Genomic DNA, 17,338 nt, shown 5'->3' with positions numbered 1-17,338 from the left:
TGCCTCCGACGCATCCTCGGCATCACCTGGCAGGACAAAGTTCCAAACAACACAGTCCTGGAACGTGCTGGAATCCCTAGCATGTATTCACTGCTGAAACAGAGACGCCTGCGTTGGCTTGGTCATGTCGTGAGAATGGATGATGGCCGGATCCCAAAGGATCTCCTCTATGGAGAACTCGTGCAAGGAAAGCGCCCTACAGGTAGACCACAGCTGCGATACAAGGACATCTGCAAGAGGGATCTGAAGGCCTTAGGGATGGACCTCAACAAGTGGGAAACCCTGGCCTCTGAGCGGCCCGCTTGGAGGCAGGCTGTGCAGCATGGCCTTTCCCAGTTTGAAGAGACACTTTGCCAACAGTCTGAGGCTAAGAGGCAAAGAAGGAAGGCCCATAGCCAGGGAGACAGACCAGGGACAGACTGCACTTGCTCCCGGTGTGGAAGGGATTGTCAGTCCCGGATTGGCCTTTTCAGCCACACTAGACGCTGTGCCAGAACCACCTTTCAGAGCGCGATACCATAGTCTTTCGAGACTGAAGGTTGCCAATACAATAGGGCCTTGCATATATGTGCACCCCATCAGGGACTGTACCTTTTGTAGGGTTCCTGAACTTGTGGAGATGGCCTTCACATGCTAAAGTAGTGTGAATGTTGATTCTTCTTCACCTTCTGCTGAATTATGGAGGGTGAAAGCAAGCGTAGTGCTCCCCCCTCCACATGTACAGTTAAACATCTGACAGCACAATCCTGAAGTTCTATTGTGCCAGTGTAGGCCTTCCTGCACTGGCTCTGAGTGTTGCAAATGTGCCATAAGACACATTTGCGCTTATTTGGGAGCTGGCAGCAAGGCACACTCTGGCCTGCTGGTGCCAGATTTGTTCCCTGCACCAGCTGGCGCAGATAAGCTGGCACGTGGCGGTGGGAGCGGGGGGCAAGTGGTCAGTTGGGAGGGGGGGAGGAGGCATTTTTGTGCAAGGGGGGGCAAAATGGGGGAGAGGATCAGGCCCAGAAGGTCAGGCTTGAGGTCAGCAACTGGGCAGTCCTACATGGACTTCCTGGATTTGCGCCAGCTAGATAGTTGGCATGGATCTGAGAAGCCCATTGTGGTGACTGAGGCATTACTTGGGGTAAGGGGGTTGTGAGTCAAGTAGAGGTGATGAGATGAAATTCCAGGGCATATTGATTAATTAAAAATTAACAACTCACAAGACCTCAACAACGTCCACCCTAGAATTAAAAAGTGAAATTTGTGATTTTCAGACAAAATCCCTAACTTGTCCCTAAAATTGGTCTCTGTATCAGAGGATTAGATGGTATCCAAAGTAACATCAATTTTAAAATAATTATCCAGGGGCAGTGGCATAGCTGGGAGGTGTGCCAGGGCACACTTTTCAGGGCTGTCCCTTCACTCCCTCTGGACACGACTGGAGCTGTGCTTTGGTCATGGCCTGAGGGTGGTCTGAGGTCTCTGGAAGGCCTCAGTTTTTGGCAAAACTGGAACTGACATTTTAAGGCCTTAGAAGGCCTTCTGAGGCCCAGGCCTCAGAATCCTGGGACTCAGAACGCCTTCTGAGGTCTTAAAACGTCACTTCTGGTTTTACTGAAAAACCAGAAGTGATGTTCTAAGACCACCCTCTGGCCATGACCGGAGCTCAGCTCCTGTTGCATTCAGAGGGTGCAAGGGGGGAGTGAGGGGGAGGACCCTGGTGGCTGCGGTAAGGACAGTACTGAAGAGGGCTATCCGGGGTCCTGTGACGCCCCTCAAGTAAGCTACTGTCCAGGGGAACCCATAAAATTATACACTTGTTAGCTTATCACCTGTTCTGGGTAAATTGGCAGACACTGTAGTTAAAGATAGACTTTTTGTACATACTGTTTAAAAGAACACACTTGCTGAGGAAGTATCAGCATGGGTCCTTCCTCACCAATCTCTTGGACTTGTTTGCATTAGCAAAACTGGTAGATAAGGTGATCTACTAGATGTTATATATTTGGGGTTCAAATAGACTTTTGACAGTTCTTCATCAAAGAATTCTGAATTAACTGAGCAGATATGGTATAAGAATAAGTCCTCTTATTGATTCATGTATTGGCAACCTTCAGTCTCGAAAGACTATGGTATCGCGCTCTGAAAGGTGGTTCTGGCACAGCGTCTAGTGTGGCTGAAAAGGCCAATCTGGGAGTGACAATCCCTTCCACACCAGGAGCAAGTGCAGTCTGTCCCTGGTCTGTCTCCCTGGCTATGGGCCTTCCTTCTTTGCCTCTTAGCCTCACACTGTTGGCAAAGTGTCTCTTCAAACTGGGAAAGGCCATGCTGCACAGCCTGCCTCCAAGCAGGCCGCTCAGAGGCCAGGGTTTCCCACTTGTTGAGGTCCATCCCTAAGGCCTTCAAATCCCTCTTGCAGATATCCTTGTATCGCAGCTGTGGTCTACCTGTAGGGCGCTTTCCTTGCACGAGTTCTCCATAGAGGAGATCCTTTGGGATCCGGCCATCATCCATTCTCACGACATGAACGAGCCAACGCAGGCGTCTCTGTTTCAGCAGTGAATACATGCTAGGGATTCCAGCACGTTTCTGGACTGTGTTGTTTGGAACTTTGTCCTGCCAGCTGATGCCGAGGATGCGTCGGAGGCAGCGCATGTGGAAAGTGCTCAGTTTCCTCTCCTGTTGTGAGCGAAGAGTCCATGACTCGCTGCAGTACAGAAGTGTACTCAGGACGAAAGCTCTGTAGACCTGGATCTTGGTATGTTCCGTCAGCTTCTTGTTGGACCAGACTAGTTAAAAGTACAGGATAGGTGGGCACTTCTCACAGTGGAAAGGAGTAAGAGGGGGGTGTTACTTTGGGACCTATATTCAGACTGATGCAGTGTTCACCAATGAAATTGGTGAGTTTAGTATGAGCAGTGAAATAACCAAGTCACTGGATGACACAGAATGATTCAGGATGGTGAAAACCCAAATCAGAGCTACAAAGTGATATCTCTAAACTTGGTAAATGGACCACAAAATCTCAAATGATGTTCAATCATGGAAGTGTAAATTGGCACAAAAAATTCTAACTTCACACACACAAAGGGGTCCGGCAGTGATTTACAATCTTAGAATCGTGGTGGGCAGCTCAGTGAAAACCACAACTCAGTGCATGGTTGCAGCTCCTCTTGAAATACTTTCTACCATTCTGGTTGTATCAACTGGGGAAAAAAAACAGCATTGTAGAGCTGGAAAAGTTGCATAAATCATGATCAGAGGGTTAGAGCATCTTTCCCAAGAGGAAAACCTAAAGTTTGGGGCTCTTTAATTCAGGAAAAAAGGAACGATAGAGGTTTAGAAAATTATGCATGGTTTAGGCAAAGTTGACAGAGCACTCTCTCTCTCTCTCTCTCTCTCTCTCTCTCAGATTTCCTGAATGGGAACCCAGAGCTCCATGCCAGCAGCTGCTGCCTTCCCTTTTATTTCCCCCTCCTGCCTGCAGACTTGCTGAAGCCCCACCTGAGACCTAACATTTGTCTGTTTGGAGAATAGATGAGTATTTATTAGAATTAAACAGCTGGGAGCGCAGTGATATTTAGACGAGCATTAGAAGGGCTGCAGGAGAAGGAGATAATTCCTGGAACAGCTTAGAAAAGCAGACTGAGCTCAGTTACCGCTGGGATTTCACAGGTCTCCTGTGAGTGGCTGATACAGTTAATTTCATGCTGGAGCTGCAGGCTGGGCCACACTGATATTGCCATGTTATTTAGAATCGAAAGGTCAAGCTGGAAATTGAATAATCATTGACAAGGAATCCATCAGGGATGCCAAGAGTGCAGTGAGCAGCAGCTCAGACCGTGTCGAAGGCTGATGGGGAGCCTGGCTGCAGAATGCTGGGGCTTGGCGGGGGTGGGGGGAGGGGCATTGGCTCCATTCCATCACTTGGCTGAAGCTGCAAGCTTGCTTGTATATTCAGCCAGAGCACTGGAGCATTTAATAGGCAGCACCCTCGATGACTGCCTGCCTTTGCTATTCTGCTGCTCTAGGCACAGATTCATGCCAGCCAATACCAAACTGCATCTCCCCTCCCAGTATGGGTCACATCCCATCACAAACTAGAGTGTCTTGCAAACGGCCTTCATTCTATGTTCTGAGACCATCAGTGCCTCCCTAGCCACATCCAACTCACCCACGCTTGGGCAACTGGTGCCCTCATAGCCCTAAACCCTCCCAGCGACTAACCTCTCTGTGACCCTTTGCTGCAATCGCTGCTAACTTCACTCCACAGCAGGTGTACTTGTTAGTAGTTCCAGCTCTTTCTGCTGCATTTTCTGATTTGCTCACCCTTAGCTGTCAACTCCTCTTTACTATATTCTGAGAACCCATTTTACTTCATGTCACCCAGTTTTCCTTCTCTCTTCATGTATGTCATTGTGGTGGCCCAAATATACCTTCACATATCTTTCCAGGTGCAGTCCATAAAGAACGCTCTTGGTCAGCTTTTTCCAGCATCACCTGGGAGTTCAGTCATAGGTGAAAGTGATTTTATATCTAAATACTTTCATGTATGCCTGGAGCATTCTCTCTCTGGAAGTTTGCAGATTTAAATGTGGAGACTGTGGCTGTAGCTTAACCTTTTCAGTTATCCACCCAAGAGTTATGAAGGAATTGAAGAATGAAGTTACTGATCTCTTGACTAAAATATGCAACTTGTCCCTCAAAACGGCCACGGTGCCAGAGGATTGGAGGATAGCAAATGTCACACCGATTTTTAAAAAGGGAAGGAGGGGAGACCCGGGAAACTATAGGCCGGTCAGCCTAACATCTATACCAGGTAAGATGGTGGAATGCCTCATCAAACTTGTTGGCATCCTTCAGTCTTGGAAGACTATGGTATCATGCTCTGAATAGTGTCCTGGAACAGAGTGTCCTCTCCAGTGCACGAAGCCTGGGTAAAGTAGATACGGAGGAAAGACTGTTATCATGCAACAAATCCCCCCTCTCCATGTCGCTGGAATGGTCCAATGGAAAGGTAGAAGCCAATACGGTTGGTTCCAGCGACGTCGCAGGAGTTGCCAGAACATGACTGTGTTTAGCCATGAACTGCCTCAGGGACTCCTGCTTCGGATTTTGCCTCCTGTAGCCTTTTCCATAACTGGATATAGCCACAGGGCAATGGAGGTTTGGGATCAGAGTTTTCCTTCTCTCAGATGAGCTGCCTTCCCAGGCTAACGAGTCCCATCTACCAGGTGGTAGACCCAGCCTCATCAAAGATCGAATCTCAAAGCATATAGACGAACAAGCCTTGCTGAGGGAGAATCAGCATGGCTTCTGTAAAGGTAAGTCTTGCCTCACAAACGTTTTAGAATTCTTTGAAAAGGTCAACAGGCATGCCAATGTGGGAGAACCCGTGGACATTATATATCTGGACTTTCAGAAGGCGTTTGACACGGTCCCTCACCAAAGGCTACTGAAAAAACTCCACAGTCAGGGAATTAGAGGACAGATCCTCTCGTGGATTGAGAACTGGTTGGAGGCCAGGAAGCAGAGAGTGGGTGTCAATGGGCAATTTTCACAATGGAGAGAGATGAAAAGCGGTGTGCCCCAAAGATCTGTCCTGGGACGGTGCTCTTCAACCTATTCATAAATGACCTGGAGACAGGGTTGAGCAGTGAGGTGGCTAAGTTTGCAGATGGCACCAAACTTTTCCGAGTAGTAAAGACCAGAAGTGATTGTGAGGAGCTCCAGAAGGATCTCTCCAAACTGGCAGAATGGGCAGCAAAATGGCAGGTGTGTTTCAATGTAAGTAAGTGTAAAGTCATGCGCATTGGGGCAAAAAATCAAAACTTCACATATAGGCTAATGGGTTCTGAGCTGTCTGTGACAGATATGGAGAGAGATCTTGGGGGGGGGGGTGGACAGGTTGATGAAAGTGTCGACCCAATGTGCTGCGGCAGTTAAGAAGGCCAATTCTATGCTTGGGATCATTAGAAAAGGTATTGAGAACAAAACAGCTAATATGATAATACCATTGTACAAATCGATGGTAAGGCCACACCTGGAGTATTGTGTCCAGTTCTCGTCGCCACATCTCAAAAAGGACATAGTGGAAATGGAGAAGGTGCAAAAGAGAGTGACTAAAATGATTACTGGGCTGGGACACCTTCCTTATGAGGAAAGGCTATGGCATTTGGGCCTCTTCAGCCTAGAAAAGAGGCGCTTGAGGGGGGACATGTTTGAGACATACAAAATTATGCAGGGGAAGGATAGATTGGATAGAGAGATGCTCTTTACCATCTTACATAACACCAGAACCAGGGGACATCCACTAAAATTGAGTGTTGGGAGAGTTAGGACAGACAAAAGAAAATATTTCTTTACTCAGTATGTGGTTGGTCTGTGGAACTCCTTGCCACATGATGTGGTGATGGCATCTGTCCTAGATGCCTTTAAAGGGGGATTGGACAAATTTCTGTAGAAAATTCCATTACTGGTCACAAGCCATGATGTGTATGGGCAACCTCCTGATTTTAGAAATGGGCTATGTCAGAATGCCAGTGCAAGGGAGGGCACCAGGATGCAGGTCTCTTGTTGTCTTGTGTGCTCCCTGGGGCATTTGGTGGGCTACTGTGAGATACAGGAAGCTGAACTAGATGGGCCTATGGTCTGATCCAGCGGGGCTGTTCTTATGTTCTTATGGCACTGAGGCACAGCTGTCCCAGCTACCCACCTGTCTCTTCCAGCTGCCATAGCATGCAGGTATATCCTACAGCAGGGGTCTCCAAACAATTTGGCACAAGGGTTGCATTGTGCATCTGATACAGTGTTGAGGGCTGGAAAATAAACAATACATACATGGAGGAGAGATGTGCTGAGACTTTGATTTAATAAAATAAGTGGATGGCGGTGGAAGGCGGAGGGGAGCAGAGGAGAAAATTGATTTGCACAGGAAAAGGGGGGAATGTTTTCACAACAGCAGTGTCTTTTCTAGTGGCTGTCTGCTGGTGTTGCATCTTTTTAGATTGTGAGCCCTTTTGGGACAGGGAGCCATTAGATATTTGATTTTCTCTGTAAACCGCTTTGTGAACTTTTTGTTGAAAAGCGGTATATAAATACTGGTTGTTGTTGTTGTTTTTGTTGAATGGATTTTGAAAAAGCATCAAGCGACCTACGATGCAAATCACAAACTTTTTTGTCTCAGTTTCCGATCTGCTTTAAGTTTAACATTATATTTCTATTCCAGGTTTCTCAGTGTCGGTATATATATCAGCCACTAGAGGTACTGAATGTAATGCAATGGAATGGAATAAATTTGTTCCATTGCATTGCATTGCATTGCATTCAGCACTTCAAGTGGCTGAATGAGGATTATACTGGATGTATACCTCATTCAGCCACAAGAATTACTGAATGTAACGCAGTGGAAGGAAATAATTTCTTTCCATTACATTGCGTTACATTTGGCACCTCTAGTGGCTGAATGTGGTATATACCTGGATGTGCATCTTTTGAGTTATTTTTAGCCTTGAGAAGCTGGGGAACTTTGGGGGATGAATAAAATCCAGCATTTGGAGACCCCTGCCCTACAGCACAGGTGGGTGGGCCGATGAAAATACTTGAACATTGTATTTCTGCTGCTGTGTTCACTCCCTAGGATTCTTAAAGCTTCAGAATCCTATCCAGGTCTAGTGATAGTGTCACACACATAACTGCTTCCTTCATTTCCCATTTTGCACTAAAGCAGGAATCTCCAAACTCCAGCCCATAGTATGCCAGGTGGTAGTAAAGCCATAGCGTCCATGCCACAGCTTCTTATCTTCATACCCAATCTCTGCAGAAACCCATGCTGGGCAGCCACTTCCACTGCACATTGCCCTCAAAGGCCCTGTGACCTGATTTCCTGGGAAAAGCAGCTTCCTGGTGTGAGTTTCTGCAAAGATGGGGTGTGAAGATAGGAGGCTATGGTGCGGAACGGTAATGCTTCACCATCACTGCACCGTGCCTGCGATTATTATCCAAATCTGGCCTGTGGGCTGCAGTTGGGAGACCCATGAACTAAGGCACTACATTGAGAAGGGAGGAATCTCTTGAATACCTGGATAAAAGCATTCACAAACTTTTATTGCTGGGACACAACCGATTGGTTGCAGTCAGGGATTCTTGAGGGAAAAGAGGTGCCTGCCTGCTGTGTGTGTGTCGCTAATGGTGCCAAACAGAAACTTCCAGCATCTTGTGCTGTTCCCATGCCTGGAACCTTTGATGCAGAATAACAGCCTCATAGAGCCTGGCTGCTCTGATTTTGGCACTGAAAAGAAACCTACTCTGGGAATAAGAAACCACCAGGAAGCTCTATCTCCTTTCATCTCACTGCTAATCACCACCAATGCCTCAGGAATTGATTTATAATTCCTGGTTGCCTTTTTGTGGCCTCCTTATGCTGAAGCAACAGAATTATTGTTCCTCCCTCCAGACCTCAAGAGCATTCTGAAGTCTAGATAACCCTGGCGCAACAAGAAAGAGTGCAACATGCATGTGTGTGCATGCATGGTGCAGCCAGTTGGTGAACAGCAGAGAGCATCTGCAAGGTATCTCATCAGCACTCATCACTCAGCTAAGGCCTAGTTCCCACTGAGTTGTTAATTCATAGCCTATGAATGAATCAAAGGTAATTCATGACTGGATTCCCGTCCCCCACATTGCTAACTTATTGCCGTCCTAGAAGCCCTTAGAAGATGCATTACCTTATCAATTTCCTCCTGTGTAACTTTCTTTTTTAGATAACAGAATAAAACCAAACATAACTCTAATGTTAATTCATAATATGGCATTTCTTTAATGAGAGCCAGTTTAGTTAAATTTGCTAATTTATACCCTGATTTCTGCATAGAACAGGACTCAAGGCAGCTTACATTCAAATAATGTGATAATACATTAATACAAACCGACAGCATAACACATATGCACAAAACAGAATAAATTACAGCATGGTCACTTTAAACAAGAGTAGCTGGAGTACAGATTTTCATTATATTCTTTATATTTTACTAGACTGAAGTTTACCAACCAGAGCCAAGTGCAACAAACTTTGCTCATTGGTATATACATCTGCTCAACCTAGATGGCAAAAGATGCCATTTAAACACAATCTTTTAACAATTTTCTTTGCATTTTGTACTGCACGTCAGTTCAGGTTTAGTTTGCTGCAGTGACTTCGTATGACTCCATATGTCATTTGATACATGTCTTTCCCATTTGCCTTGGTGAATACTGGCTTTTACTGAGTTCACGATGTTTTCATATTATTTTCTCCATGGCCCCTTTGAGGTGTTTCCAGAAAGTAACAATTCAAAACTGTTGCTTTTTTCAGCATGTCCATGACTAACGTGATGAGCCTGAAACATGGGTAACATGGGTATTCTGTTGTTGACCCATAAGGTCAGACCATTCTCTTTAGGATCTCACCGTATTATCCTGCAACTCTTCCCTATCATTGTGGTTCTCTTAGCACTTCTTCACGATAGTCAATTGCTACTAAAGAGGACAGATTTTTTTTTAAACTGAAGCCAGACAATATAATATTCCAATACGTGGACTGGATTTAAGAACTGCTTGGCTACTCCCTTTATATATGGGAAGCCAAAACCTCCATTTTGTTGTTTTATGTAAAACATATGATAAAATTTAAAATTTTTTGTTGTCATTCAACTAATAATCAAGTTGTCACCTGCAGAGGAATAACACATAAAAAAGGATTAGTTTTTTTATGATGAAAAATCTTTCCACACCTGAGGTCTTTGGCTGAGTCCATCTACAGTACAGCTCTAAGCATGCTTACCTAGAAAAAAGTTCCACTGTGCATGCAGGTCTCAATTTGCATGAGGATTCCTGCAATATGGAGTGCAGATCAAAAACATGCAAATGAAGACCAGCTTTTTACATAATAAATAACAAGACATGCTTGGGATGAAAATAAGCTGTATCAGAACCAAAAAAAACCCCACAGCCGCACTCTCACCAGCTCATTCAATACAAGACAAAGGGAGATTACAGCAGGCTAAGATGTAAGCAACTTTAAGGCTACTCACTTCTATGCTCACCAATATGCAGGGAGGAGCAGTAGGCTTTTCTTCAAAACCCTCTGCATTAAAGAGAGCTTGAGGAGAGTGAATGATTCAGGAGAGTGATCCCTGCACAATAAGCCCATTCTGCTGAAGCACATTTTGCTGCATTGACTTCCCAGGCCAACTTGTTAACTTCCATTGTGTGGTTGGCACCAGTATGGACAGCAAGTGCCTTTTTACCCAGTTAGCAGGTGTAACTGCATTGTTTTACATGGAAATGAGAGCTGACTCATATTCACACCTTATTGGTTTCATGCTGTAACATGATAAATGTCATTGCAACATGTCAATAACATAATAATATGTCATTGGCTCTCAGAACAATCAGTCTCATAGGTCGGTTTAGAGATAAGAAAATCCATTTTTTGTTCCATAAGGCAGCTGTGTTTTCATTTTCTCGTTAATTGGCCATAACTTTTGATAGAATACAAATATTCAAATGGGGTTTGTTTCATTGTATTCTGCATTAAATTACCTTTCCAATGATATATAACATGATGATATCATTCATACATACCAAGATTTTCAAAATTTTGGTCTCTAGTCTCAAGTTCAGGTTGTTGCCCCCCTAAAGCTTGATGCCTGGTGCAACTGTTACCCCCTGCAGCCATCCCCTTGCCTCTGGATAAGCCGCTGCTGGCCACAATCCTGCGCTGGATACAGCGCAAGCCTCCTGGCTTGACTTCCAGCGCAGGTTAGGATTGCGTCCTAACTTGCCCAATTGCTCTTCAAAACCAAAAAAAAAAATTAGCAATTATTTTATTTGCAAATACTGTAGCAGTCAGTTGCGATACGTCTTTCTTAAAGATTTTCTAAATGTCCAGTCCCAAATTGCCTCTGATACCTGTTTGGAACAAGACCACTCAATGATGTCAAAAGCTTTATCAGTATCTAAAAAAACAAAACAAAAAAAGTGTCCCACAGTATCCCTTTTGATTTGTGAATATATGAAAAATGCCAATTAATGGGCAGCCCAATCCTGAGCTGCCCAGGACGCCCAGGCTCGGCAGCACCAAGGAGGGCTGCCACCAAATCCAGTGCCTCCTGTGCTACCATGAGAGGCACCTCGGGAGAAGGGGACATTCGTCCCCTTCCCCCGAGTAAGGTAAGCAGCCCCGCAATGGGGCTACTCGCTTTACCACCGACCTTTTGGAAAAGGCACTTGCGTAGGGCGCGCAGTCCTCCACGAGTGTCCTGGATCCTGCGGAGCATAGCTCTGCGGATCCTCCTCCCTCCCGCCCCTGCACGCCTCCCTCCGCCCTCTCTCCAGCCCCTGCCAGCCTCCCCCCTCCCCAGAATGCCTCCTCCCCGCCCCTGCTTGCCGTTCTGCAGCCCGGTGGTCCGGGAGACCGCCAAGCCGCAGAACCTGGGCAACCACCCCATGCTAGCCTAGCACCGGTCGGCACTGGGCTAGCATGGGTGGGAGCCCGGTGGCAAGCGTGCCTTACGGCACGTTTGCAACTGTGCTTGGCGGCATGGAGCCATGCCGCCGGCCACAGAATTGGGCTCTAAGTATATTCTGTGAATGTAAAAGCATCCTCTAGTAGTCTGTAATAGGTAGTTCAACCCAAAGATGCCTCCCTTATGTGTTTGTTGCCCAACCCTTGCTGGGTCCTACATTTATGAAGACTCTTGTCTGGGGAGTTTCTCTGAAAGTAGCCCAGATTCTTTCTGCTTCTACCCAGCTCTGCAGCAGGCTGAGGGCCCAACCCTATCCAATTTTCTAGGGCCAGTGCAGCTGTACCAATGGGGCGTGCACTGCATTCTGTGGTGGGGAGACAGTCACAGAGGCCTCCTCAAGGTATGGGAGCATTTGTTCCCTTACGTTGCATTGCAGCTGCACCAGTGCTGGGAAGTTGGATAGGATTGGGCCCTCAGCCTGCTTTCCACTGTTCTCAGTTCAGCCACATCATGTCTAGTGGTGCGAGCTGCATCCAGACATTGAAGCGCTAGTCCTGGCAGCTCCAATTCATCTCTGTTTCGGCTATGTTTATATCAGTTGTTTTATGGACCAACCATGCAGTCTTCCTTGGCTCAACTTCTGATTTATTCAAATGTTTTGCCAAGTCTTGGTTCAGATCTTGCCAAGGTACCAAAAAGTCATAATATCTCCCACTGAATCAATCCGAACCAGAAACTTTCTTACTTTAATTATTCTGTGGATACTTGGCTTTACATGCAATCAACACCTTCTGAGTTCTATTTGGGGAAATAGAAGGAAATGCAATTGTGAGTCCCTACCAGTAGTTTTAGTGATAGGTTGATCACTTCAGCGAGAATGAGGCCTCAGAGTTATGGTTTTACAGTATAATACTGTGATAATTCCAACAAAAAATCCTGGATTACTCATTTTATTACTGGATGTGGCAGGGTATGATGTACTCATGCACTCATAGCACTCTATCCCCTCTGTACACTGCATCACCCCATGCACTGACCAAGATGTCTGTTTTGCACGCTGTTTATAGTGCATGTGAAGATCATCTGGGATCATCCAGATGCAAAGTGGATACTCTAATGCTCCATCCCCAGCATTTGAAATGTCAGTCAGTGCACCACATTAACGCATCTGCATTTTAATGCATGTTCCCCTTAGATATGGGATGCGTTCACCAAGGCCCAACCAGGACTTCAGTCCTATAGCTTCCGGAGAGAGGGCTGAAACTGAAAGAATGGCAAGTTTATTAATTCACACTAACAACAATTCTAAATTAAATTCCAAAAGGAAAACCAGGGACAACACAGGTGCAATAATTTATTAGAAGGAGGTGTCACAAAATAGGGCCTTGTCCCTCATAAATAGGTACAGTTGGGGATTATGAGAAGGCAGCTTCATGTTTCTTTTTTTTAATGTTTATTTATTTATTACAGATATAGGGCAGGGAAATGGGCTAGACTTAGGGATGGGTCTACACGGGTTACACATCAGGATACTGGCCTTGGATTACAACATGCATTCTTAAAAAAAAGTCTTGAAAAAAAAGGTTATCGATACAAATGTTACCACAGTTATCATTATAATATTTACTAATTTATCTAAACAGTCAATATTATTTATCTAAAATTATCTATCCAGTCAGGCAGCTTCATGTTTTTATTTTTGACATTTGATGAGCTTGTGGTCTTTGAAGCCCAGCCAGAAAAAGTAGGTTTTCTCATTGAAATATCAAATTTATCTGCTTTTAAAGATATGGGTCAACACAGAATAACATGGGTATTTGTGTTTTAGAGGCAGCAATATCTCTAAACCTCCACCTTTGGAGTGAATGGTGAGATGTTCACTATATACAGCTGAGATGTGAGAGAATTGGCATCCTAGAATTCAGTTCTAGTTTTAAATCCATCAAAACCATCAGGTTTAGTTAGCCTAACTCATGTTTTGGACTGTGGCTATGTATCTATTGTTGAAAAATTGCTATGTTTCACATGCCTGTGAAATTCTGCTAATGATTACCTTTTGTAATATAAAATGCTTCTCAACATAAAGAACTTGTTGGCTAGATGAACCTTGAACTGACTCAAGAGGAGACCGGCGATAGGGTCAAAAGACAATATTCTCTGGCAGGCAGTCTCTAGGGATTGATTTTGTTTTTCACATATATATTCTGCCCTTCCTCCAAGGAGCTCCGGGTGGTGTACATAATTTCCTCCTTTTGTTTTCTCAACAACCTTGTGAGGTAGGTGAGGCTGAGAGATAGTGACTGGCCCAAGGTCACCCATGAAGCTTCATGGCAAAGCAGGGTCTAACTCAAGCTGCAGAACCACCACACCATCTCTCCACAAGGAAGAGTTCTATAAGGGAGAACATAAGGGATTTCTGAAGGGAGGGATCCTGCAAAGCCCTAACAAGGCAAAGAGAATTAAGGGGAGCTTTAATTCCAAATGAGGATCATGTTGACAGAACACAAAGTCCCAAAGCTTCTTGCATTCCCTCAAAATAGCATTCAGACATCCAAATCGCCTTGCAAAGTAAATTTCATATTAACAAGCAGAGAATCAATTTTAAATAACCATTAAAGTAATACGATTTCAAGCTTTAGGCAGTGGGGTTTGATACACTCTTGGCAGTCAATCTAGTCCACAAAACTCAGGGGACTCTTAAAACTGTGGTGCTCGAAGCAGAGAACAAATAACTTCCTCCCCCACATGTTTCTCCTATATTAGGTGGTAACAAGAAAATTGAACCTTGAAACATGAAACTCCCTTTGCTTGGAAAATATTGCAGGTTTCAGTGATGGGAATGTGTCCTTGTTCCCTCCCACACTTCCCAAACTTGGAGACAAGGTTACAAAACAAAAGGAGAGTTATTGTTTAAAACAAGCTGCCCGTTATACATTTAAAAAGTCCTTTACACACAAGGGAGAAATTGCACAAGCCTGGAATTTGATTCCATATCGCAACAAAATGTTAACTCTGCCCACATCAATAATACCTTCTCAGATTGACAAATTGCATCCTGGAGATGATGCAGCTTATACCTTTGAAGCCTGTGAGGCAGGAAGTGCTCTTCCCCTGTTGATGTTAGCAAATGTTGACCCACTGCAGGCCTGTGAGAGGAGTGAGTACATAGGCATACTCTCCAGGTGCCAATTTGGCACATCTAACAACTTTCTTTGTGCCAACTTGAAGGTCTAAAAATTGTGTATGTTAAGAAAACACCAACTGGTGTTTTGATAGTAACTGATCAGCCCTCCTCCACAGTCTCTGTTATTGTTAAGGCCACAAATGCACTCCTGTTATCATTTGTTTGCAGTCAGTACTTAATGTGTACTTAATGTCTTGCCCAACAGCAAGAACTTCATAGTATGATTCAACACAGGCTCAATTTTTGTACCAAAAGTAGTACTTGAGGCCACGGTTTCTCCAGATTTGGGGTTAAGGATTGGCATTCCATTTATCTTTGAAGCCAACACTCATGAGAGATTTGCTTGATTTGTTGCTTTTGAAGAAGCAAACACAACGTATTTGACTTTGAGGGTACCATGGACAGGATCATTGGTTGATTTACACCAGCTAGTAACTGAAGTTCAGACAAACTTCAGGTTTCAAAGAATGACAACAGGCTGAGTTTTGAAATACTGGAAGTTGTTAGAAACTTCTGATGTGCTACACCATGCACGTGGAGGCATGGCAGGCAGAGGTCTTCTTCTGTGAAACTAGCCACGCTTTTCAATCTGTTTCCAGGATATCTATTGCCTTTTGGCTGGATAACACATAGAAATGGAAAAGGGTAGAAGGCAAACTTTTAACTTGCTGTGGACTGGGACACACGAGCTACGAAATGGGTTTCCTTTGAAACCTTCCAGAGAACACTTTAAAGTAAGGCTGGCAGGAACAAAGGTATATGGCAAGAGTTTGGCTCTGTATATGCAATACAGACACTAAGGGAAATGAAAAAAAAATATCAAAATTTACTATTTCCTAGTGTCATACCCCTGCCCAGAAGGGCAGCGCCAGTTTGGTAGACAGGGGTGGATTCTGTCCAGTGCCGCTGAGGCCGAATAAGCAAGACACTAGAAGGTGGAAGGTTAGGAAGGTATTTATTAGTTAGCAAGGCATGCCTGGGGCCCCTGAGAGCTGCCCGCTCAAATTCAGAAAGCCGGGGTCCAGTGGGGTGTGACAGTTTTTATACAATTCAGTTGTCATTCAAACAAAGCATCTCCCAAAAGGGGGAAGTTCCCTTTGGTAACTTTCCTAAATGTCCTTCTTATGCTCCCGCCCTCTTCACTCTTTCTTTTGCACTTGCACTTGCCCCCACCTTTCTCAAAGGGAAGTCTTGTTTCTGACCGTTTCGCGATGCTTGCTGTTCTATTTCTATCCTGTCTGGCTTGCGGTTAGGTTAGTAAGGCACTTTATTAGCCTGTCAGCAAAAAGGTTCTGTTAGCGGTAAGATTTGGCCAAACTGTAAGTTCTAACTTCCTCTAAATTCATGCCTTTTCCAGTCTCTGTTAGCTGCTCCCCCTCCCTCTTTGTGTTGCTCTGTATTGATGGCTGCCACAAGTTTTTGCCTTGGAAAGAGGGGGGGGGGTGTTTGAGACTGATTTGCAGGTGACACTAGGAAGATCTGAACAGGGCCAAATAAAAGAATGGTGGCATGAGCTTCCAAAGAAAGAACATAAGAACAACCTCACTGGATCAGACCATAGGCCCATCTGGTCCAGTTTCCTGTATCTCACAGCGGCCCACCAAATGCCCCAGGGAGCACACCAGATAACAAGAGACCTCATCCTGGTGCCCCCTCTTGCATCTGACATAGCCCATTTCTAAAATCAGGAGGTTGCACATACACATCATGGCTTGTAACCCATAATGGATTTTTCCTCCAGAAACTTGTCCAATCCCCTTTTAAAGGTATCAAGGCCAGATGCCGTCACCACATCCTGTGGCAAGGAGTTCCACAGACTGACCACACGCTGAGTAAAGAAATATTTTCTTTTGTCTGTCCTAACCTGCCCAACACTCAACTTTAGTGGATGTCCCCTGGTTCTGGCGTTATGTGAGAGTGTAAAGAGCATCTCTCTATCCACTTTATCCTTCCCATGTATAATTTTGTATGTCTCAATCATGTCCCCCCTCAGGCATCTCTTTTCTAGGCTGAAGAGGCCCAAACGCCATAGCCTTTCCTCATAAGGAAGGTGCCCCAGCCCAGTAATCATCTTAGTCGCTCTCTTTTGCACCTTTTCCATTTCCACTATGTCTTTTTTGAGATGTGGCGACCAGAACTGGACACAATACTCCAGGTGTGGCCTTACCATCAATTTGTACAGCGGCATTATAATATTAGCCGTTTTGTTCTCAATACCTTTTCTAATGATCCCAAGCATAGAACTGGCCTTCTTTACTGCCGCCGCACATTGGGTCGACACTTTCATCAACCTGTCCACCACCACCCCAAGATCTCTCTCCATATCTGTCACAGACAGAACCCATTAGCCTATATGAGCCTATATGAGACCTATCTGAGCCTATATGGGCAGGAGGTCTGGTCTAGAGGGCAGAGCCTCCATTTGCCTGAAGATAACATCCACAAGGTCGCCAGTTCGAGGCCACCAGCACCATGCGACCTTGAAGCAGCTGACAAGCTGAAGCTGAGCTATTCCATCTGCTCTAAGCGTGGGAGGATGGGGGCCAGGATGGAGGCCAGATCAGAACGAAACATCTGAATTGTTGTGGCTCTTGAAAGATAGAGCCTTCTTTCAATTGTAAAAATCCCTACGGGGATTTAAATAAGCCTGCCTATGTAAACC

This window comes from Tiliqua scincoides, chromosome 4 (genome assembly GCF_035046505.1).
Source record: "Tiliqua scincoides isolate rTilSci1 chromosome 4, rTilSci1.hap2, whole genome shotgun sequence".
In the NCBI taxonomy this organism is placed as follows: domain Eukaryota; kingdom Metazoa; phylum Chordata; class Lepidosauria; order Squamata; family Scincidae; genus Tiliqua; species Tiliqua scincoides.
This window is presented reverse-complemented; position numbering follows the sequence as displayed.